Source organism: Mauremys reevesii, linkage group 10, assembly GCF_016161935.1.
Source record: "Mauremys reevesii isolate NIE-2019 linkage group 10, ASM1616193v1, whole genome shotgun sequence".
NCBI lineage: Eukaryota > Metazoa > Chordata > Testudines > Geoemydidae > Mauremys > Mauremys reevesii.
This window is the reverse complement of record NC_052632.1, coordinates 15,331,463-15,355,377: the sequence shown is the minus strand read 5'-3', so window position 1 is coordinate 15,355,377 and position 23,915 is coordinate 15,331,463. Positions and strand designations below refer to the sequence as shown.

At 42.9% G+C, this 23,915-nt stretch overlaps 1 long non-coding RNA gene across 1 annotated transcript in view; it reads left to right on the top strand.

The window, feature by feature from the left end:
• The first annotated feature begins 386 nt into the window (after positions 1-386).
• LOC120372862 overlaps positions 387-23,915 on the top strand; it is a 37,236-nt gene continuing 13,707 nt past the window's right edge. The window contains exon 1 of the long non-coding RNA XR_005585223.1: positions 387-461. This is a non-coding gene — a long non-coding RNA (uncharacterized LOC120372862). The remainder of the gene's footprint in view (positions 462-23,915) is intronic.

Here is a 23,915-nt window from a genome sequence, read left to right as displayed (position 1 = left end):
TTTGTGTCTGTCTGGATTGGGCTTTAAGTGTTAACATTTGACCAGTCCTTTGCTAAAAAGGATTATTCATCACTTATACAATTAGCGTTGTTTGATTGCACTGCAATGCAATTAGCATGCAACACTGACTTCTGAGTTTATAAAAAAAAAAATCAGTATATCAGGAGTGGCACCATAGAAGTCAATGGAGTTAAACTGGTATAAAATTGATATATGTGACAAGAGAATCAGGCCACAAAAGCTAATTGGAGAATTTTGGGATAAATCCGTATCTGGTGAGAAACAGTCAGAAGTAGATATGAGTGGCCTCTTGGCCCTACCAAAGTCAGTGACAAAACTCCTATTGATTTGAATGCAGCCAGGATTTCACCCAAGGCGTTCTGACAGTTTCTTAGTAAAGAACTAAGATCCAGGAGGGAGATGCCTGCGAGATGAACTATTCAGAGAAGCAGAATTAGAAAGTATGTAATTTTCCCTTGTGTATATATAAATAAATGCATAAAAATATAGATGTATAAAATGTACAGCTGGTAGTTTCAATGGAGCTAAGGCACCTAAATCCCCTTGAAATTCAATGGGAGCTGGTCTCCTAAATTCCTTGGGTGCTCTTGAAAACCCCAGGGTCAGTGTTTATAGTGTAAAAGAAGAAAATTGTGTGTGGGGAGGGAGTAGTGAATAGGGGAAGAAGATGTTGCCTAAGACCTAAAGCAGGAAGAAAACTGGCTGAGTATCTCAGGAATTGAGCTGGCCAAGGAGCCAGGTTAAGGAAACTGGGCAGTCATGAAAACACTATATCTGCTCTGCTTAAAACTTTAAAGCTGTGATTGTTTTTCTCCAAACACTGCCTAAGGGATTTGGACAACTTATTCCCATTTAATGGTACTTGAGCATTCAAATCCCCTCGGTGGCCTGAAAATCTCAGTCTAAATCTCACTGCAGTGGACAACCTGACCTGCAATCTGTTAGTGTCTTTCACCAGGAATCTGTATACAAAATGGTGTGTATATAGATACATGTCAGTAATATCTCTAAGTGGCTTTGCTTAGCAGTTTGTGCTATACAGGTGATCTGAAGTTTTTGAAAGTCAGTAAATACATAGACAATGTTGATCACCTCAACTCTGCCTTTGATTTCCAGATGGTGTGTGGTATATGATAATGCTAAGGTTGTAATTTGGAGATTACTAATCATTGGATGACAAATTATGTGGGAAAGTTGGAGTTAAGGTTGTGCATTCTGATATTTCCCCCTTTGTCTGTGCCCCTCCCCCCAAGTTCTTTGGTGTGAAGGTGATAGTATTGTAGAACTGATCGCTGATAGTGAATGTGTTGAATAGGATATAAGGGGGGGGGGGCGTGTTGTGATGGCGGAGGGCTAGTGCTTTGGGCTGGCTGTGAATGCTATCTTAACTTATGACCTCCTTACTTTATGATCAGTTGGTTTGAGGAAATAAAAACACTTGAGCAACGTTTATCCTAAATCAATGATGTTTTTGGTGGGGGAATTTAGAATGTCATAGGAGGGCACTGTAAGGTCCAAAGGCATTAAAAACTTTATCCTGGTGCCACTCAATTCAGCCTTCAAATTGTGCCGGTGCATAGGTCCCTTGTGCATGGGAACCCATCCTTTGTTCCCTACTCTGCTGCACAGGGCATGATAAACAACGATGAAAATAAAACATTGATTTTTCTGACGCACCTTTCCTCAATAAAAATATGATATGCTTTATTTCCTTGGCAACTTTATTACATCAACTAAAACTTTCAGATGAATCCAGCAGCAGCAAAATCAAACCTTTCCTTCTGTGCACAGAAGCCAAATGGAAGGGTTAACCTCTGAAAATCCCACCATGCTGAATAACCAGTGTTTCCCAAACTTGGGATGCTGCTTGTGTAGGGAAAGCCCCTGGTGGGCCGGGCCAGTTTGTTTACCTGCTGCGTCTGCAGGTCCAGCCGATCGCGGCTCCCACTGGCCGCGGTTCGCTGCTCCAGGCCAATGGGAGCTGCTGGAAGCGGCGGCCAGTACGTCCCTCAGCCTGCGCCACTTCCAGCAGCCCCCATTGGCTTGGAGCAGCGAACCGTAGCCAGTGGGAGCTGCAATCAGCCGAACCTGCAGATGCGGCAGGTAAACAAACCGGCCCAGCCCACCAGGGGCTTTCCCTACACAAGCGGCACCCCAAATTTGGGAAACACTATACTAGACCATTTTTATTCTCTATCTTAATCTCTTCCAGATTATTTCCTATAGATCTTTTAATATTTCAGCAACTAGTATAGTGTCTTCCATAAACACAATGGGCCAAGCGCATCCTGGTGAAACCTACTGAAATCAATTGAGTTAGACCAGGTATATATTTGACTTGTGGATTTCTTTAAACATACAATAGCCAATCTTATCTTTTTTTTACACATGCTGCAGTTGCACGGAATATGCTCTTTCTGCTAAGCAACCTTCAGCAGTGTAGCTTTTGCTAATGCAAATCTTGAAATGCTTTGTTGTAGTAATGGAGTCAAAATATATAAATATTTGATACACAGATGCTTTCATCAGAACATTTAAATGTTGTGTTAGTGATATTTAAATTTTACTAGCTTGCAACATTCAGCTGGGAGGATACTGTCCATGGGGCCTGATTTCTCCCCCCCTCCCCCCCGCTCTTATTCACATGCATGAGCTCACCTTATGTCAATGGCACTGCTGGCCTGAATAAAGGCTGCAGAATCAGACCCTGTAAGTGTAAACTGTTTGAAGACTTCAATAAAATGTTACCCTGAAGGATCTCAGGGTGCTGTAGAAACTCTTGGTTCAAGCCTGCAAGTGTTCATTGGTGTACATAAGGGCCATAGGCTCAAGACCTGTATATCATAAATTAGAATTCACTTCCGCTCCCACTGAAATGATTCCCCCAATACAGCAACTGTTTCCATAGCTCTTAGCAACTTCATACAATACGTCAAGACAGGAAGTGAATATTATATCCATTGAACTGCAGAAAAATGTACTTATGCAAATTGAAATCTGGTCAGGACTATGGGGCTAATCCCCCATCTCTCCTGAAAAGTGCTGCTCTGTGCAATCCTAAAGGGTTTCAGTTCTTCAGTGCTCATGAAAACCTTTCCCTTGGTTTTGATCCACAACTAGCATTCCCAGGACACATTTTGTGCGGAGTTTGAATTCATTTGAGTGATGATTTGCTCAAACCCAGAAACGCAAAGTAACTCGATTGAAACTGCTGAGCTCATGAGTCAGTCATGCAAAAGCATCTCAGGTTCACTCAAAACAACAACTAAGGGCGTGAACCAAAGTCTAATGAAGTCAGTGGAAAGAATCCCAGGCCTAAATGTATAATGAACTCCAAACCCAGGCAAGTGAGACCTGCTTTCTGGAGATGAGCTGGCTCACTGGGTTAATGTCCTGAAGCACTTAGATCAGTGGTTCTCAAATTGTGGGTCAGGACCCCAAAGAGGGTCACAACCCCATTTTAATGGAGTCACCAGAGCTGGCGTTAGATTTGCAGGGCTGAAGCCAAAGCACAAGCCCCACTGCCAGCGGCTGAAGCTCAAGGGCTGAAGCCTGCGTGGCGGGGCTCAGGTTACAGGTCCCTGCACCTGGGGCTGAAGCCCTGGGTCTTCAGCTTTGCCCCCCCCCCACTTTGAACAGTGGGGCTTGGCCTTTGGATTTTCCCCCTCCCACCCCCCGGCAGTGGGACTCGGGCAGGTTGAGGTTTCGATCCCCACTCCTGGGGTCATGTAGTAATTTTTGTTGTTAGAAAGGGGTCGCGGTGCAATGAAGTTTGAGAATCCCTGGCCACAGGCACCAACTTTCCTTGGCACTGGTGGGTGCTCAGCCCTACCCCAACTCTGCCCCCTCCCTGCCCCTATTAGACCCTTCCCCAAATCCCCACCCTGAGTGCGCTGCATTCCTCCTCTTCCTCCCCTTCCCTCCCACTGCTTGCTGCGTGAAACAGCTGTTTCACGGCACAAGCGCTGGGCGGAAGGGCGGAGAAACAGGACTTGGCGGTGCACTCGAGGAGGTGGAGCAGAGGCAGAGGTGAGCTGGGGCAAGGGGTGGTGTGGGGAGCTGCCGGTGGATGCAGAGCACCCACCAATTTTTCTCCTTGGGTGCTCCAGCCCCAGAGCACCCATGGAATCAGCACCTATGCCCCTGGCTTAGATTGTACCACATACTTTTCTTTCCTCTCCTTACAGTCCTCACTATCAATATATGCATAGGAAAAGTCAATACTGCTCAGAATGAATCATGCTGGTTCTAAGCCCCATCTTCTCCAAGTGAAGTCACTGCGAGTTTTGCCTCTCGCTTCAGTGGGACCAGAACAGAGTTTAAATAAATCTGTTCTGTGCTCTCCGATGTAGCTTTCTCTACACTTGCTTCTAAACCACACAAGGGAATCCAAATCTATTTGAATCCCTCATAACGGATCTTCTAAGGCAGTTGAGCTGCCATCTTTGTCAAAACTGACATCAATAGTAATCTCATGGTACAGGCTGAGCTGTTTCCAAGCTCTTGTATTATTTAGGAAGCCTGTAGCCATCCTGATGGTGTGGTTGACTTTGGGAAATGGCAGGTCTGGGTCATATTAGTAGCACTTCCTCACATTTATCCACGTTTCTAGGATGTATCACCAGTATTCATCAGAAAAGCAGTAACTTTTTTATTGTAATAAGTTGCCTTGATATATTCAAAGGAACAAGTGGGGAGTAGGGAAGAGAGGAAATACTTAATATTTCACGTATTCATTTTGTTACTCTCTATATATGCCTGATAGGTTGTTTTTGTTTGTTTGAGTTGCTTGGCTGTAGACAATGGCCAGACAGTGAAATTTACAGTATAGAAATCCCACCTGTAGTGGTAAATGAAATACAGTCATTGGGGATCAACTGGTTCTGCTGTGATATAGCAGAGATTACCAAGTCATTGAAGTCCTATGGGAAACATAGCAACCATTTGAGTGTGTGTCTTGGTGGGAGCATCCCAAACTATTTCTGCCATCTCTTTTGGTGGACTAACCTGGCTGGTGGTGGTCATCTGAAGCTTGTCATAAAGGGCTTAGATTAGAGTTAGTGCAGGTCCTTCGTTAAATAGGCACCTGGAGCCAGGAGGAACTTGGACTCATAGACCATATTTATCTTCTTGACTGAGAACATGCAGAATGTAAATGAGGATGGGGGAATTTCTGGGTATAGGTTTGGTGGGTGGCTGAAAGCTTTCTCTAAAAGTCAGCAGGGCTCAAGTATTATCCTTAAAGCTAGCTAACTCCTTATTTTACCTATGAAGAGATAATTGTTAATAGGTTTATCTCTTGCTGAATGTGCATGTGCCTGACTTGGGGCTGAAATCATCTCTCCTGTGCAGGGGTGAAAGTAACTTAAAGGACTTACCAGTACGCCAGAGTCCTGAGCCGAGGGCGTGGCCTCAACTGGAAATGATGGGGCCTTAAAATCCCCAGGCCCTTTACATCAAGATTTAAAGGGCCCAGGGCTCCGTCTGCAGTAGCGGCAGCTGGGAGCCCCAGGCCCTTTAAATCACCCCTGGAGCAACCAGCTGCAGAGGCAGCTGGGAGCCCCGAGACTAGGAGGTGATTTAAAGGGCCTGGGGCTCCAGCTGCCAGTACCGCAACGGAGCCCTGGGCCCTTTAAATTGCAGATGGAGCCCCAGGGGCTCCCAGCTGCTGCCACTACCCTGGGCTCAGGGCTCTGGCAGAGATTTAAAGGGCCCGGGGCTCTGTTGCAGTAGCAGTGACCAGGAGCCCCTGGCCCTTTAAATCACCGCCACAGCTGCTACCGCCACCCCAGGGCTCCTGCAGTGGGGCTCAGGCAGCGATTTAAAGGGCCTGCGGCACTGACCACCACTACTGCCCTGGGCCCTTTAAATTGCCACCTGAGTCCCGCTGCCGGAGCCCTGGAGTAGAGGCGGCGGGGCTCTGGCAGGGGTTTAAAGGACCTGGGGCTTCCAGCCCCCACTACCTCAGCAAAGCCCTGGGCCTTTAAATCTCCGCCAGAGCCCTGAGCCCCGGGGTAGAGGTGACAGCTGGGAGCACCCGGGGTTCCCATGGCGATTTAAAGGGCCCGGAGCTCTGCTGCGGTAGCGGCGGTCGGAGCCCCTGGCCCTTTAAATCACTGCTGGATCCCTGGGCCGCCACCGCTGCTACTCTGGGGCTCTGGCAACAGGGCTCCAGTGGCAATTTAAAGGGCTTGGGGGTCCCCACAGAGGCCAGAGCCCCAGGCCCTTTAAATTACCACCCGAGCCCCACTGCCAGAGCCCCCAGGCCCCTTTAAATCACCGCCTGAGCCGCCTCAGCCACCCAGGGGCTCTGGTGGCAATTTAAAGGGCCTGGAGCTCCAACCACTGCTGGGAGCTGCAGGCCCTTTAAATCGCCGGTCTGGGGAAGTTGGTTGAGTCCAGCACGGCATACCGGACCGGACCGGCTTACTCCCACCTCTGCTCCTGTGTGATAAGTGTGGGTATTTTTGAGCCATGTCCTGGATGCTGCATGCACAAGTATGAAAACCATTCAGCACTCTCAAAGCTTTTTATGTGCTGTAAACACTCTGTAGAGCTAACCTGTCCTTCCCACACCTTCCCCCCACCAACAGATCCATTATTTACATATTAGATTAAAAAGTTTCAAAAGTGCCTAAGTCCCACTGATTTTCAAGCAAGCTTATCCCGAATCTCTTTGGAAGATGGGACTCAGGCACTTCTGAAAATGTTACTTGCTGTGACAACTTTGCTTTCATTTTATGCTAGTAACTGTTTCTTTTTTTAAAAAAAAAATCCTAATTCCTTCCTGCTTTCCTTCAAATTTCTCGTGTTTCTCAAATAGTTTCCCAGACTTGTAATGTAATCACGCAGGTGCACTTCCCAGAGACAGCATTTAAGCGTTTTCATAGTTCAGAAATCCACATGTTCTTTCTTTTTATAACTCACTATTCATGTGAACAGTCAGAATTAAGAACAATGAAATTGTAACAAATGTAGAACAGTCATGCTGTTCTCTTAAACCATCTTACCAGAATAACTCTCATTGCTCTAAGGACCAATTAAGGCAAAAATCTTTAGGCTCTGTGGTGAGTGCTCTGAATTGGCCCCAAAGAGCAGTGTTATTGAGAAACCAAGGACCCGGTCCTCACTGGTGTGAACTGTCGTTGCTCCATTGGCATCACTGAATCTATGCTGATTTACACCAGCTGAGGATCTGGCTCCAGAGATTATGCAGGAGAAGGGGGCAGGAGGAGATAAATTCTATTAAATGAGAGAGCAGAGAATACATCTGTGGAAGAGGGTCCGGGAGAAAGAGTCAAGAAAGGAGAGCAGTCAAGAAGTCAGTCTAGGAGGCAGAGCCCTCTTGGGAGAATAGCATGCCCTACAAAGGCCTAGCCTTGGTGAGTATCGGTCCCATTTCATTTTTGACTACTTCTGCAAAACTCAATAGACTTTTTCATGGAAAGTTTCATAGAAGTAAAATGGGAATTCAAATCCTTCCTTAGCTAAGAGGTCTAAGCCCATATGGAGCTCCTTAACAGAATGTGTTCGTCTGCTGTTTTGTGCTCATTAAATATGGGTTCCGATGCATGAGATATACATGTATAAAGAGGGACATGTTTCTTTGCCTTAGCCCAGTGATACTCAGACTGAGGCTCGGGAGCTGCATGTGGTTCTTTAATGGGTCTCCTGTGGCTCTTTGCAGCACATGATATTAAAACACTGTGATTTAATTATTAACCAATCAGGATGCTTTTACTATGTTATTAACCAAGTGTACAATACTGGGTCAGTCATTTTGCTGTGAGAAATATATTAAATGAAACAATGAATTCATGCTACTGTGGCTCTTTTGGGTAATGCTGATGGCTAATTTGGCTCCTGAACCACTGAGGACTGAGTATCACTGCCTTAGATAGACAGACATGTTTTCTTCCTCTTCTCGTATGTCTTTTTCCTTCTGGGTATTCTGTCTAAAATCTTCCAGCACGTTCAGTTCTTCACTATCAACATTCAATTCCACCAGCATCCTTAATCTCACCCCATTCTGCAAACAGACCACTGGTAGTTGATCACATTAAGGGAAATAGAGGATGATTATGGGTTTCATTTATTAAAGTAATACTGCACATGCTTTTGCGAATGATTCATTTCTTATTTAAATTACTGGGTGGAGAGGGGGTGATGAGTTGTTTATCCTGGTTTAATATCAAGAATCATCACATTCAAAAAGCCTAACCTATCTGTGTATGTATCAGTGACAAAATTATAAAATTAATACATCATGATCCTAATCCTCCTTATTAGATTTTAAAAGCTTGGGGAAGCTGTGCATTTCCCCAGGGATTTTTTAAGCACTGCCTTGTAGTATGGTACATCTGGAGTCCAGTTGTAATATACCATGACAATGTGAAGTAACAAAATAATAAAATGCCGGCTCTGCACTGGAAGTTTCATGCAGAGTATAATCTCTGCACTTGAAAAGCTTTCCAAACTGAAAAGGGCTAGGCATGCTAAGCAAGGGCCTGTTCATCACATTCAAATTATATTCATATTTCGAGTTTGAATGTTACTCCCAAAAAGCCTCTCCCCACCCCACCCACTGCTCGCTTCACAGGGAAGAGGTAAAGAAATATAAACTCCGTACAACTGTAACAATGCACCTTAATCCTGCCTTGAAATAACCCACCTATTCCACTCTTACTGCCTCTTGAGCTAAAGCTACAGATTATTTAGACACTACACCTCTACCCCGATATAATGCAACCTGATATAACATGAATTCGGATATAACCCGGTAAAGCGGTGCTCCAGGGTGGGGCGGGGCTGCGCACTCCCGCAGATCAAAGCAAGTTTGATATAATGCGGTTTCACCTATAACGCAGTAAGATTTATTTTTTTTTGGCTCCTGAGGACAGCGTTATATCGGAGTAGAGGTGTATTTGCTAGTTTGGGATTTGCAGACAAATATTCCCTAGAGACTAAAAATGTGTCCAAATCCAAAAAGTTGTTTTTCACTTTTAACTCTCAGCCCTGATAAGTGTCCCAGTCCTGCACCATTTGAGACACTTGGGGTGCAGTCTTGGCCTCATTAAAGTCATTGACAACACTTGCATTGACTATTCAGAGCAAGGTGTATAGCAAGGAGGAAGGGGATATAAACAGGAAAAATGGAAAATTGAGGCTGAATATGAGGAAAATATTCCTGAAAAGTCATCTTCTGTCTTTAATTTTACAACACTCAAGGGTGTGCTAGGCACTTCACCATAAAGGGTTACGGTTCCCATCAGGAAGGTTAAAGTTGTCAGACATCCGACAGGACACAGCACAGTGTGTCAGTATGTTCCAATCTATGGTACTTTAAAATCACAAACCAATTAATTTTATACACTGTATAACATTTCATACATGCCTTCATAATATTGACGTCTCAGACTATCACACAGAGTTGCAGTCAGAGAATGGAGCCATGCTAGATTGCAGCGGCGGCGGCGGCGCTGTTTACCCTATACATTATTTTTTCCTTGATCTTTTCCTTCTCTAATTCCTGTGTGTCTGTGGTACATGGAGCTTTACAAAGTATAACAGAAGCCAGAGTTCCTTCACTGAATCACTTGCAATCTAATTGGGGATGTTAGCAGGTATATGCGACAGCACAGGAGGTGTTTGTGGCTTGAATCCAGTACTTTATGGCTAATTCCAGTTCAAAATTCAGCAGACATATCCTATTTCCACTTGATGGGGGAACCTTCAGGGAACTAAGCTTTATAGTGGCAGACCCCAGAAGAATGGGGATTTTGAGGGGTGGGGGAAAGAGTGCATGGGCAAGCAAGGGTGTTGGTCTATGAACTGCACTGATCCATTGCATCTTGGCCAATCATAGCAGTTGCAGTGATCCATATGCTGCAATAATGACCATGGTTAGGTGTTGCATATGCATCGTGACTCACTCCCTGATTAGAATGCTCCATTGCCCTCAGCAATGGTCCGTCGCCTTTCACTTGGGCTTTAGCAGAGGACCTGGATGGAGGCAGAGATTACATTGTTAAATTCAGTTTCCAGGACTTCCTTCAGCTAGACAATAACTAGACATGCAATTTGTTCATTAAAATTCTACAAACGGAAAATATCTATGTAGCATCCCTTTGAATCCAGCAGCAAGCAAAGCAAAGATTAAAATTATCAGTGGAGGGAATTAGTGGAAGTTTTCTCTTCTAGCACTACAAAAGCAAGCAACTTTTGTGTTTAAAAAAGACATTTCGTGATTGCAATCATCCGAGTTAGAAGTTCATAAGCTTTTATTAATGGCTCAAACTAGAAAATTCAAGTATGTGATTAGTCAGCATTATAAAGACAAGTTTGAAATGTTGGTTTTCCTACAATACCTAAGCAAGTAAGCTAAATCACCCATTTTGTGGTGGTTTTTATTTTATTTTATTTGGAAATATAACACAGTAATACATATTGAATAGATCTAACCCGGCCAGACTAAGGCATCCTAATGTGTTCATGCTGTATGGCTAGAGAATGAGAAAGGTGGGGTTAGCTCAAAGAGAAACAACATCTCAGGGCTTCCCACCATGCTCCACAAATCCCCTTATTTAAGAATAAGGATAGTTAGATTAGTACCAGCCTTCTTGTTCCCACTTATTTGTGCTGGGACACTTTTACCTGCTCAGCACACAAAAGCATAGTCAGCAATTTCTATCATAAGACGGGTCCCTTCAACACAGAACTGATTTCTTCAGTGATTCATTTATGAAATTCATAGAAAGGTGTTAGGCCTCTCCCACCGCCCCCAGCACAAATGGGTCTCAAACAAGCAGATGCAGATAGACAAGCTGGCTGAAAAATGAAAACCTATTTTCATTTTAAAAAAATAGCATTTTTGAAGCTTTCATTTCAAAATGTTTGAAATGTTTTTCATTCATCTGCAATTTTTTTCACAGCTTTAAAAAATGATTTTTAACCCATCAAAAATGTCACCAATATGCTATCAATATGTTTTGTTTACTGAAAACTCCATTTTGGTGAATGAAAAATATCAATGTTTATGATAAACATTGATTTGTTTTTAGAAAGCACATTTTTCACGGGGAAAAATGAAACATTTTTATGGTATCAACAATTCTTCATATTTGTTAAATATAAATAAAACTAAAAAATAGCTTTTTTGTAAAAATTTTCACCAGAAAAAATATGTACATCATTCTGATAGCTTCTTGAAATCAATTCTTGTAACCAATAATAGGCCTATATGTAATCCTAAAAAACAAGTGTTTTAATAGCTAAGAAATTTAGGCTTCAGATCCACAGTCTTGCATCTAAAGAAACTGGCCCGGCCTGCCATGGGGCTTACCCTGGCAGGCCGCATGCCAAAGGTTGCCAATCCCTGAACTAAACCGTAAGCCCTGAGTGAAGGGGAATTCTCAAGTGAAGACCATGTAAAAGCCTATATGAGGCAGCAGAGCTTCAACTTTTTGTTTTCACAAAATAAATTGATGGCATGAGTGAAAGGCATCAAACTGGACTTGAGGCTAGGTGTCTGCCCTCCTGGGTTTGGGGAGATGGGACAAACCTGTGGTAAGAGGAGAAACCGATGCAGGATACAGTTGAAACTAGCCAAGAGGGGATGCTCTGGGATGTTGAACTGGTAACAGTAACCTACAGGAAAAGATTTCTAGGAAGCTAGTCAGTCAAGCTGCCAAATATTTACAGGTTTCTTCTCTGTTTCATAAGCTATAGAGAACATTAATATTCTGATGTCTTAGCCTCTGAGGATGGGAAACAATGAATTCTTCCTAAGTCGTGATCCCTAAAGATCTGTTTTTCCATCCCAACAAGTGTCTGGTAGTGCAACCATTTCATGTTCCTGAAACAGTAAAGGGCTCTGGAATTTTCCACTTATCACTTAGGTGATGAAAATGACTTTTCCAATGCAACAGCCTTTTCTTAATGGCTATTATTAACTACTGAGATTATGCCTATCCAGCAATAAGTTTTAGAGTGATTGGGCCAAATCTAAGATTGGTGTAAATGAGTGTGACTCCACTGTCTTCAAATTACTAGTATTGATTTCCTGAAGTTGGGCTTGCTTACACCAGCTCTCGGTTGGACCCAATTACTCCCTTGGGTAACTCCATTGATTTTTAATAGGGTTACACTAGAAGATGCATTTGGCCCACAGAATCGACTGATGATACAAATGGCATGAATTAGAAAAGCAAATGGAACCAGTCAACAGTGCAGAATCTCTTTAAGGCAATTGTTTTTACTACATTACCTCATTGTCATTTTCTTCTTTAATCGGGCCATGCTGATATGGACTCCAGTGGTGTTTCAGGTCTACTAAGTATAGCTATGGAAATAAAAAAGAATCTGTTTTTAGTCCTACTATTAGAAGAGAGAAGTTAAAAGGGGATATTGAAGAGAAGGCTGGAGGATGGTAAGAGATGTGCCCATACAGCTCCTTCCTTTCAACCTGCCCCAAGCAACAATGAACCAGGGCCATTGAGCTATCAAAAAAATTCCTGCCCCCACTCAGTACATGACTAAGGATAAACCATTAAGAATGACCAGTTTGTTGAATGCAGCTGCTTTTCATTTGAGAGAGAGTGAGATACGATATTAGGACTTGAATGATGAACAGATCAAACAAAGAACTACAAGGAAAGCAGTGGGACACAGTGTTACTAATTCCACTTATTGACATGAAGTTGCAATGTACAAACCAGCCCTATCGGCATGAGAAATATTTTTAATTGCTGTAGTTCTGCATATACATAACAGAAATTGAGGGCTGGGTTCTAATATTCTAATATGATTCATGTGGGTACCACTTCACTCCACAAGTAGTTCCATTGACTTCAGCGTGAATATTTGTTGAACAAAGTGCATGGCTGATCTCATCCTCTGCATTTTCACATGGTTTGCAAGTTCACTGGAAGAGCATAGCTTCCAATAAGCTATTTATTACTTAGCTCTAATTATGAGCAATATAAAAATATGGCTGGTTCTGAGGGCAATAGTAGCTAAGTATTGCCCGGTCATGATGGAAGTGTTTCCTGAGACTGTTGCAGATTGGCTCTGAGCAAAATTTCACCATCAAATTAACTATTTGTACCCAAGGGCAATTTATTTTTTAAAACCTGTGATTGCACCCAGAAATGGGATGTTCTTTGTTTTACTGTCAGTTTGAGATTTCTCCCACCACTAGCAGCTTAAGTTTGGGGTGAAGGTGCAGATTTTAGGAGGATACTTTTAGGGGGATGCTGTAGTACTAGCTTTTGAAGGTAGGTCTGAGGAAGTTCTACACCTCCTCCCCATTACAAGAGAGAAGTGGGCTAAGAGAGTGTTAGCAAGCTCTGGGGCCTTTTCAGAAACTCTCATACTAGCCCAGATACAGAGTCCAGGGGAGAGGGCAGGGAAAATCTTAGCAACATCTCCTGTAATCAGGCACTTCAGCAATAAATGGCTTCTCTTGAGAGCATTGGATAGCTCCTGCCATGGTGGGACATGTCAGCTCTGGGTGTCAGTGGAGGGAGCATCAGAAGCTTATCTTAGCTAGTGTCGGCTCTCTACAGCTGCTGTCACAATCCTTTCTCCTGAACATATTGGACACCATTGTCATCTTATACCCTCAGCATATGTTCTGTTGTCTGCTTGGGAGGAAGGGCAATAGTGTGTGTCTAGATTTTCATTTGTGACCACCTCTTACCAAAACTATCTCGGTGGGGAAAATAGCCCCAAAAGTTAATAAACAACACAACGCATTGGTAGTGTTTGTTTGTTTGTTTGTTTGTTTGTTTGTTTGTTTAAGATCTCAATATATCTACCATCTGTGGGCTGAAATCACAGAGAGATAGGGCAGAAAGGGACCTCAAGAGGTCATCTAGTCCATTCCCTGCACATGCACACTGATGTAGAACTATATATCTAGACCAGGGATTGGCAACTTTTGGCACGCTGCTCGCCAGCGTGCTTACAAGTCCGGTTTGTTTACCTGCCGCATCTGCAGGTTCAGCTGATCGCGGCTCCCACTGGCCACAGTTCGCCACTCCAGGCCAACGGGGACTGCGGGAAGCAGCAGCCAGCACATCCCTCAGCTCGCGCCAACCTTAGTCATCTTTTCTTACAAAACTGGACATGTTTAGTCTTATCTTTCTTCATCGGTCAGGTTTTCTTAAACCTTTTATCATTTTTGCTGCTCTCCTCCGGACTCTCTCCAGTTTGCCTACATCTTTCTTAAAGAAATACCATGAGAAATTAATCTCAAGAGATTTTTGCTCATGCACTAACTGGAAATAAGGACCCTAGAAACAAAACCATAGGGGTGGGTTGGACCCAGGGGCTCTAAATGGAGTACCACCAAAAGTTTGGAAGAGGGTTTCCAAATGTGGAATTGTGGCTCCATCCCAACCTTTGGGATTTTTTTGGTGGATTTCTTAGATTGAGTCATTCAAAAGTACATTATGGGACCTTTCTGTGGATCTTTTATATGTAGGTCTGGGTACCTCAGAAGTGATTGACTCCATAATGAAAATCGGTGTGTAGGTGCTTGTGCAGAATGCAATGCTTAACAGGTTCAGCAATGTGGTCGTAGGCAGTAGGCTTCATTTCAGAAGCCTCTTTCAAACGCTGTTCCAAAGAACACACTAGAGATATCACTCACAAAAATTAAGAGTTATACTAGAGAAACTTGCTACCTGGAAATTTCCCTGAAGAAGTTGCCTGCTGACTTAACTTTCAGTGCATTCCTGTGCAATCAAGCCAGCCTTTGGGACCTCTACTTCTGATGCACGTACATTGGTAAGTGCTTTTCTTTAGAAAAGTACTGTTTATGTCACCCTTAGTTTCAAAGCAACAAGATAAGGCAGTTTTTGTGCAACAAGATAATGCAGGAGGAATGGAGCCCTGAAGCTGGATCCTCCAGATCTGCCTAGAGAGGCCTCTCCAGAGCAGCCATCTTGGAAAATACTGAGACCTGGCCCTTGAAGAGCTAACAACAGCCAGTCAGAACCCAGCACACTCAGATAAAAGGAGCTTCAAGTCCGTAGCAGGGCAGACCCTGGCTTGGACCAGAGGAGCAGGGAAGACTGTTCCCCTCTGGCCACATGAGCCAGAGGATTAGCCAGGCCTTCTCGTTGGCTACACTTGCATAACTGGGTTTTCAGGGAGAGAGGGACCTGAGAACTTTGGCCCTGAGCTAAGAGTGAAGATAAAGGAGCAGGTTGAAGGAGGCCCGAGAAAGCAGCAGCAATTAATTGAATTGAGCAGTACGTGGTTGCTGTTTATAGGGTCCCTGGGTTGGAACCCAGAGTAGTAGGCAGACTCAGGTGTCCCCACCGGTCATCAGCAAAGTGGCATAAACCCCGAGAAGGGGAGAAGCGTAACTTAAGCTCTACCAGAGGAACGAGATATAGACGACTGTTTAGAGACAGGGAGATGGCTTATAGAGGATGCCAGGAGTGGGAAAAGGACTGCAATACTGCATCCAACGGCAAGGAGGCAGTGTGAATATGTGTAAAGTGGATTTCCTTCAGAAATACCTTGAAGTGAGGGGGAATGTAAATTCTTCCCCTCCAAAGCCTCTGAAGATATGCCCTGAGGAGAGAGACCCTTTGTATACTACCTCCCTCCATCTGGAAACTCCAGCTCAAAGACCCCTGAATTGTATAAAAAGGGAACTGAACATGTTCTGGGTTGAAGCTCTGAAGAACTTGTACCCACAAGGAAGCCATAGGGTTGGGTATTAAAAGAGTGCACTCGCTGGAGCCCATGTGAGAGCTGGGATGAACTCTGGTAAGCTTATGAGAGTCATGCAGGTTTTATTGTTTTTAATGTGTGTTCTCTGTGATGCTTTGTACCGTAAGAATAAAGTAGGCTTGCTGAGAAAGAACCATGTGGGAACTTTTATCTGTAGCAATTACACTGTTCTGTCTCTGAAGAGGAAAGTAAGCAGGTGTCCTTGGACAGTGGCTCTCAACCTTTCCAGACTTTCAGGAGTCTGAATTTGTCTTGTGCACCCCTAAGTTTCACTTCACTTAAAAACTACTTGCTTACAAAATCACACAGAAAAATACAAAAGTGTCCCCACACAGTACTACTCAAAAATTGCTTACATCCTCATTTTACCATATAATTATAAAATAAATCAATTGGAATATAAATGTTGTACTAACACTTTAGTGTATATAGAGCAGTATAAAAAAGTCACTGTCAGTATGAAATTTTAGTTTATACTGACTTCCCTAATGCTTTCTATGTAGCCTGCTGTAAAACTAGGCAAATATCTAAATGACTTGATGTACCCCCTGGAAGATCTCTGCATATCCCCAGGGGTACACATACCCCTGGTTGAGAACCACTGTCCTAGGACAACCTGTCTGTGCAAGGAATGACAGCATAGGCAGGGAACTGTCCATCCTGGGAATGCCTCGGTTAGAAGGGAGAGAGCCATACATCTCCACCCAAGAAAGGCAAGAGTTGGAAGCCAGAGTGTGGGAGCCCTTACTGATCTACTGAGGGTCAATCCAAGTGCAGTTGCCTTGAACTGTGATAGCTCCTTTTCTATCTAAAATCCTAATGTACTTCTAGCAAAACAGCAGTTACTGCCCATTCAGCATCTACTGTGATGTTACTATAAGTAACATATGCTGTTCATGTTACAGTAGGGGAATGTAATCTTTCCTCACAGGTCGTAAGCAATGCTTGTTGTTCCCTTCTCCTTTGCCGAGCTTTCCCTATGCTGTTAAGTCAGTGACTGCTTTATGATTGCTGCAGCCAGGTACTGTGGAGTCTGGGTTGTGCTATTGCTTCTGCTGCATTCCTGCTGCAGAGACATAGCGTTGCTAATGTGCAAAATCCACTCCTCCTGCACCACTCCCTCCCCATGATATTAAGAGATAAAGACTTTAATGCTCAACTGTATTTTGAATGTGTCATTGATGCAAAATGCAAGAAGGAAAGCACCACAGTTTAATATGTGGTGTTCAAGAGGGTACTTGGGATTTTGCTGTATAATTAAACAATGCAACTAGGCATCAGGTCAACATGAGATCCCAATATAAGAACCTGTTTATTAAAATGCCTTTTCCTGATCATTAAGAAAAGTGAGTGCAGTGCAAATCTGCCTCTTTTGGTATGCTTTTAACACAATGTATTTCGTGGCATGTCTCATGAAATGAATTGCATTGCTTTTGGTAAGGATTCGTTTTACAAGTAAAATGACATCATATGCCCAGTAGGGTTTTGTTTAAAATGAAATCCATATTGCAGTATTAATGAAGCATGAGTTCAGCTGAATTAACAGAATGGAAATGGCAATCATGCAGCCATTTTATTTGCTTTTACACATTCTTTCAGGGTAGTGAAGTCCTATCATGCACTGTTGGGCTACTCCAGCTTTGCTGTCTACTTGCATACGTGCTGCTAACTCTGTTACTGCGTTCATGTGGGTCTCAGTCCAGCAAAATGAATAACCACATACTTAACTTTAAGCATAGGAGCAGTCTCTTTGACGTCAACAGGACTGCTTGTGCTTACAAGTAAGCACATGCTTAAGTGCTTTGCTCAGTTAGGGCCTGGGGCCCGAGAAAGAGCAATAGTCATGGAAAGAGGCAAAAGGCATGTTTGCTTGACTAGCCTATTTTCCTTTTTTTGATCAGAACATGCCCATTACGTGGTTTTCAAAAAGGTTTTGTCCCTACAGCTGTTCTTTCATTTTTATTTGTGCAATGGCTTGAAGTTCTGTACAGTGTAAACCAGAATGAGCAATTGGTCATTCAGGAAGGTCAAGTACTGAGGAAGGCCGGACTAACCCTCTTAACCCTAAAGCTTCTGTATTAGGGGGGTAGGTTAGTATAAAGAAGTTTGCATTGCTGCTGTCTGGACTTTACCTGCTTTGTGACTAAACATAGCACTTCAGTTTCCAGTATGGTCATTTGGGCACCTCTCGGGCAGCAAATTTCACTTCCTTTAGTAGGATTCTCCTAAAGGAAGGTATTTACGGTAAAATTATGTGTCGCATTTCTCTCCTTTTACTCCATGTTCTAAAATGCCAAACATGGATCCTGCTTGAACAAAGCAAAATGATTCTTCTCCACTTGCTTCTTTGCTTTCTCTAGTTATTTGATAGTCCATAAACTATTCTTGCTTTACAGCAGGAACACCTGCATTGCTAATGATAGTATCAGAGGGGTAGCCGTGTTAGTCTGGTTCTGTAGAAGCAGCAAAGGATCCTGTGGCACCTTATAGACTAACAGACGTTTTTGTTTGCATGAGCTTTGTGGGTGAACCTTTCAAGCAGTGGAGATTGCTAATGATAGACTATTAAAGTGAGTATTAGTCATGTCAGAGAGCCAAAGACATGAGAAGGGGATACCCCAATGAATGATTTTACATATTCAGTCCACATTTATCCTCTAGAAAAGGAGCCTGACAGGTTACTTGGCAGGGATCATTTTAAAAAAGAAAACAAATCTCAGAAATATCCCACACTAGGGAAGTTTTCCTTAGTCTGCCCTGACACAAATGTATCTTTTTCCCTCTTGAATGGCCAGTAGGTTTATCTAGTAAGGGAGACAGCTGATCCAAAGCAGAGAGAGACATTTTCTATTACTACAGAAAATTGGAGAAACTAGTGTTGTACCAGAACATACAAAAACATAGCAAAATGAAGACCGTTTTCAAAAGACAGTCAAGTGATTTTGCTGAACAAAGAAAACCACTCAAAGGAAAGACCTGCTGGCAAATGAAAAACTTTGAATAGACAAAGGCTGTATGAACGAGAGAGAGAGATGGATGGTCTCAAATAAAATTGCTTTATTATTTGGGGGAACCTAGCATCAGCCGCAGCAATCTTAATCTTATTCTATATTTACATTTCAAGTACTTGTATGTTGCTTATAAATCACTGCTACTGTGTATCTGCCTTTCCTTGTAGTCTTTATACACAGGCTGATATTTATCCATTGCATACATAACATCTCATAAAGAGTGTCAAACACGTTTCCAACTGAAGCTATAATCATTCTTTTCAGGGGCTCCAAGACTTCCTACTCCATAGGCATTTTGACTTAGTGCATTGACCTTTTTCCAGTGTCATAATCAAATTCACAGTAACTGCTTCCCTCTATCAACAACCAGTTCCTGAGATGATATATATTTGTAAATCTCTGAGGAAACAAGGATAGAGCAATTGTGTAGTGCAATAAAATTTGTATTTAGTTAAAATGATTGCTGTTATGAGGAAACAAGAATAGGATAACTTCATCAGTTTTCAAATGACATAGTTGATATGTTCACACTCTATTTTAACAAGGGGAGAGGGACAGCTCAGTGGTTTGGGCACCAGCCTGCTAAACCCAGGGTTGTGAGTTTAATCCTTGAGGGGGCCACTTAGGGATCTGGGGCAAAAATTGGTCCTGCTAGTGAAGGCAGGGGCTGGACTCAATAACCTTTCAAGGTCCCTTCCAGTTCTAGGAGATTGGTATATCTCCAATTATTACCTTTAACTTAATTGTTATTAAGAGCTATACAGGGCCAACTTCTGCTCTCAATTATACTAGTGAAAAATCCAATTGATTAATTCACTGATGAAACTAAGAATTTGGGGGAAAACATGTTTGTGATATCACCATTGAGCAGGGAAGCCTCCAAACCTATTTGTGATATCACCATTGAGCAGCACTGTTTTTACATTGAGAGTTGTGTGGGTAGAACTTGGCCAAAAAAAGAGAAAGCTACTGTCTGAGGGTCTTCTCCAACTGCCATTGAAGTCAACAGGACTCATTCCATTTCCTCCTAAGAGTGTGGGTCTGGTGCCAGTCTCTATGATTCTATGCTACACATGTAAAGAACCATAGGACTGAAAGGGACCTCGAGAGGTCATCTAGTCCAGTCACCTACACTCATGGCAGACTAAGTATTCTCTAGACCAGTGTTTCCCAAACTTGGGATGCCACTTCTGTAGGGAAAGCCCCTGGCAGGCTGGGCCAGTTTGTTTACCTGCCATGTCAGCAGGTCTGGCCGATCATGGCTCCCACTGGCCGTGGTTCACAGCTCCAGGCCAATGGGAGCTGCTGGAAGCGGTGGCAAGTACGTCTCTCGGCCCATGCTGCTTCCAGCAGCCCCCATTGGCCTGGAGCTGTGAACCACGGCCAAGTGGGAGCCGTGATCGGCCAGATCTGCCAGGGGCTTTCCCTACACAAGCGGCATCCGAAGTTTGGGAAACACTGATCTAGACCATCCCTGACAGGTGTTTGTCTAACCTGCTCTTCAAAATCTCCAATGATGGAGATTCCACAACCTCCCTAGGCAATTTATTCCAGTGCTTAACCACCCTGACAGTTACAAACTTTTTCCTAATGTCCAATCTAAACCTCCCTTGCTGCAATTTACGCCCATTGCTCCTTGTCCTACCTTCAGAGGTTAAGAAGAACAATTCTTCTCCCTCCTCCTTGTAACAACCTTTTTATGTACTTGAAAACTGTTATCATGTCCCTCTCAGTCTTTGCTTTTCCACACTAAACCCAAAATTTTCAATCTTCCCTCATAGGTCAGGTTTTCTAGACCTTTAATTATTTTTGTTGCTCTTCTCTGCACTTTCTCCAATTTGTCCACATCTTTCCTGAAATGTGGCACCCAGAACTGGGCACAATACTCCAGTTGAGCCCTAATCAGCGTGGAGTAGAGCAGAAGAATTACTTCTCATGTCTTGCTTACAACACTCCTGCTAAAACATCCCAGAGTGATGTTCACTTTTTTTTTTTTTTTTGCAACAGTATTACACTGTTGACTCATATTTAGCTTGTGGTCCACTATAATCCCTAGATCCCTTTCTGCAGTACTCCTTCCTAGGCAGTCATTTCCTATTTTATATTAGTGCAATTGATTGTTCCTTCTTAAGTGGAGTACTTTGCATTTGTCCTTATTGAATTTCATCCGATTTATTTCAGACCATTTCTCCAGTTTGTTCAGATCATTTTGAATTATAATCCTATCCTCAAGGCACTTGCAACCCCTCCCATCTTGGTATTGTCCACAGACTTTATAAGTGTACTCTCTATGCCATTATTTAAGAATTGATGAAGATATTGAACAGAACCAGACCCAGAACAGATCCCTGTGGGACGCCACTTGTTATGCCCTTCCAGCATCACTGTGAACCACTGATAATTACTCTCTGGGAATGGTTTTCCAACAAGTTTTTCACCCACCTTATAGTAGCTCCATCTAGGTTGCATTTCCCTAGTTTGTTTATGAGAAGGTCATGCGAGACAATATCAAAAGCTTTACTAAAGTCAAGATATACCACATTTACCACTTTCCCCACATCCACAAGGCTTGTTATCCTGTCAAAGAAAGCTATCAGGTTGGTCTGACACAATTTGTTCTTGACAAATCCATGCTGATTGTTACTTATCACCTTATTATCTTCTAGATGTTTGCAAATCGTTTGCTTAATTATTTGCTCCATTATCTTTCTGGGTACAGAACTTAAGCTGACTGGTCTGTAATTCCCCGGGTCGTCCTTATTTCCCTTTTTATAGATGGGCACTAGATTTGCCCTTTTCCAGTCTTCTGGAATCTCTCCCATCTTCCATGTCTTTTCAAAGATAATCGCTAATAATACCTCCATACCATTGTTCTTCTCTGCCAGGCAGGAAACACTGGGAGAAATCCTGGCCCCACTGCAGTCAATGGAAGTTTTGCCACTATCTTCTGTCGGAAATTAGGCAGAGGAAGTTAAACAGGCCCTAATGTTACTATTTTAGTGATATTTTCCCATTTCAATGATTTCTTCTTTGACATAAAGACCCCAGTTGCTTTTTAGCAAGAGATGGGAGAAAAATCAATAAATATTAGAATTAAGAAACATCAGCGTAGAAAAAGGTTACTAATTGCAATGAAGCAAGGTTAATTATAGGTTTTGGGGTTATGGTAACATCTAATGCCCAAGATATACACACAAACACATGTTCTACAATACAGAGACCAACTTAAGCCACAGCCATTCACTGATCCTTCTTATGTACAAAGTAGCAACTGTAGCCTGGGCTTAATGAACCCAGAGACTGAGGGCTGAGGTGGTGTTAGCTGCACATATGGTTATGGTCTCTATTCCTCTGTATAGGCTTCTCCCTTGGATAACTACAAGGGGCCAGATCTAAATCAGCCTAGCTCCACTGAAATCAATGAAGTTTACCAGTTTATGCCAACTGAAGATCGGGCCTACTATTTTTTGTTTATATCATGTTTCAAAGCTGTGATTTCCCAGGGGAAACAATAATGGAGACAGAAATATGATCTGTACTGTACAGCTAAATCCCACTGTTCTGCAGTGGGGGAAGGATGGGCAGAAGTGACGCTCTGAGTTATGTCCGGCTCTCATTGACTTCAGTGATATCAAACATATTTCTGAAGGAGGAATTATGAGGCAAGAGGTCTTTGTGTCTAAACAAAACTTTCCTTTTCATAAGTTTCATGGCTCTATTTCCCCTGGCTTTTTGTTGTTATTCCAGCTCACATAACTTTTTAAGTTGTTCTGCCACCACACCAGGGAATAAGATGCTGTGTCAAGAATCTCTCTGTTGCTAGCAAATAGCTTGAAAAATTCTTCGCATGAGGGCAAATCAGAGCAGAGGGATTATAATAGCCAGTGAGGAGAGATTTGCATATTCAGAAGAATGTAATTGAGGAATAATAATACTGTAATTATGCAAATCTCTGCACTCTGATTGGTTAAGAATGATTGTGTGACAGAAATCTGCATATGGCATAGTTACTGACAAATGACCAAAGAATGATTAGGCAGTGCACATGACCATACTCAGGGAGCAGAGAATCACATAAATGGGAGAAAACTGCACTGAAATTATCAGTCGCTATCTGTGCAGCATCCCTAAACTTTGAGTGGCTGGGACAATTCCTTTCCAGAACAACACTAACTCCATTTTGAGCTCTCAGTACTTTTCTGGGACTATTATGAGCTTCCAATCCTAGACCCATTCATTACTTGAAATGCCAGATCTGTGGGCCTTTCTGATTTCTAAAAACAATTACGAAAGTATTGCTTGTGACTGAGGAAAAATTACATATAGCTATATCAACGAAAACATCATCACCCTTTCTTTCATTACCAGAATGCGTTAAGCAACTATCGTTGTCTTTTTTTTTTTAAAACCCCTTTCCACCTCCAGATCAGCAGAAGTGAGCCACATTAAGTGTATTCAGTACAACAGATTGAGTTTATATTTGTAAATTCCTTTTTCGAGATCAGCAAAAGTTATGGACATAAATCATGGTCTGAATCAGCATCTCTTGACTGTTTTTTTGTTTTTTTTTAAACATGGCAATTGCTGAAACATTTTTCACTAAGGTTACCCGAAAAGTTGCCGTGTATTCTGAAGTACTCAGGTAAAATCTATAATCTAGTAAAGATGATCTTTTTACACAAGACATGGCTGACCCTGTGCCAGCTATTTGTTGATGAGCAGCTAGCTACTCCATTCCACTGCTTCACACATAAGGATGTATCACTCACTTCCTACTGTAAGTACAAGTCTAAACATATGGGAGTGACTTTGTAATGAATTAGGACTGTACATTATTGCCATGATTAGCCATATTTGTCAGGGCTGCCCAGAGGATTCAGGGGGCCTGGGGCAAAGCAATTTCGGGGGCCCCTTCCATTAAAAAAAAAGTTGCAATATTATAGAATACTATATTCTCGTGGGGGCCCCTGCAAATTGCCCCACTTGCCCCCCGCACCTCCACCACCACCCCGGGCGGCCCTGGTATTTGTTACTCAACAGCTGTCTGGGTAGTAACACTCCCCCCTCCGCCCCCCCCGCCAACCCCAGAGTTCAGTATCCTGGGTTTTCCAATTCCCTGACAACTGATCCAAGAAT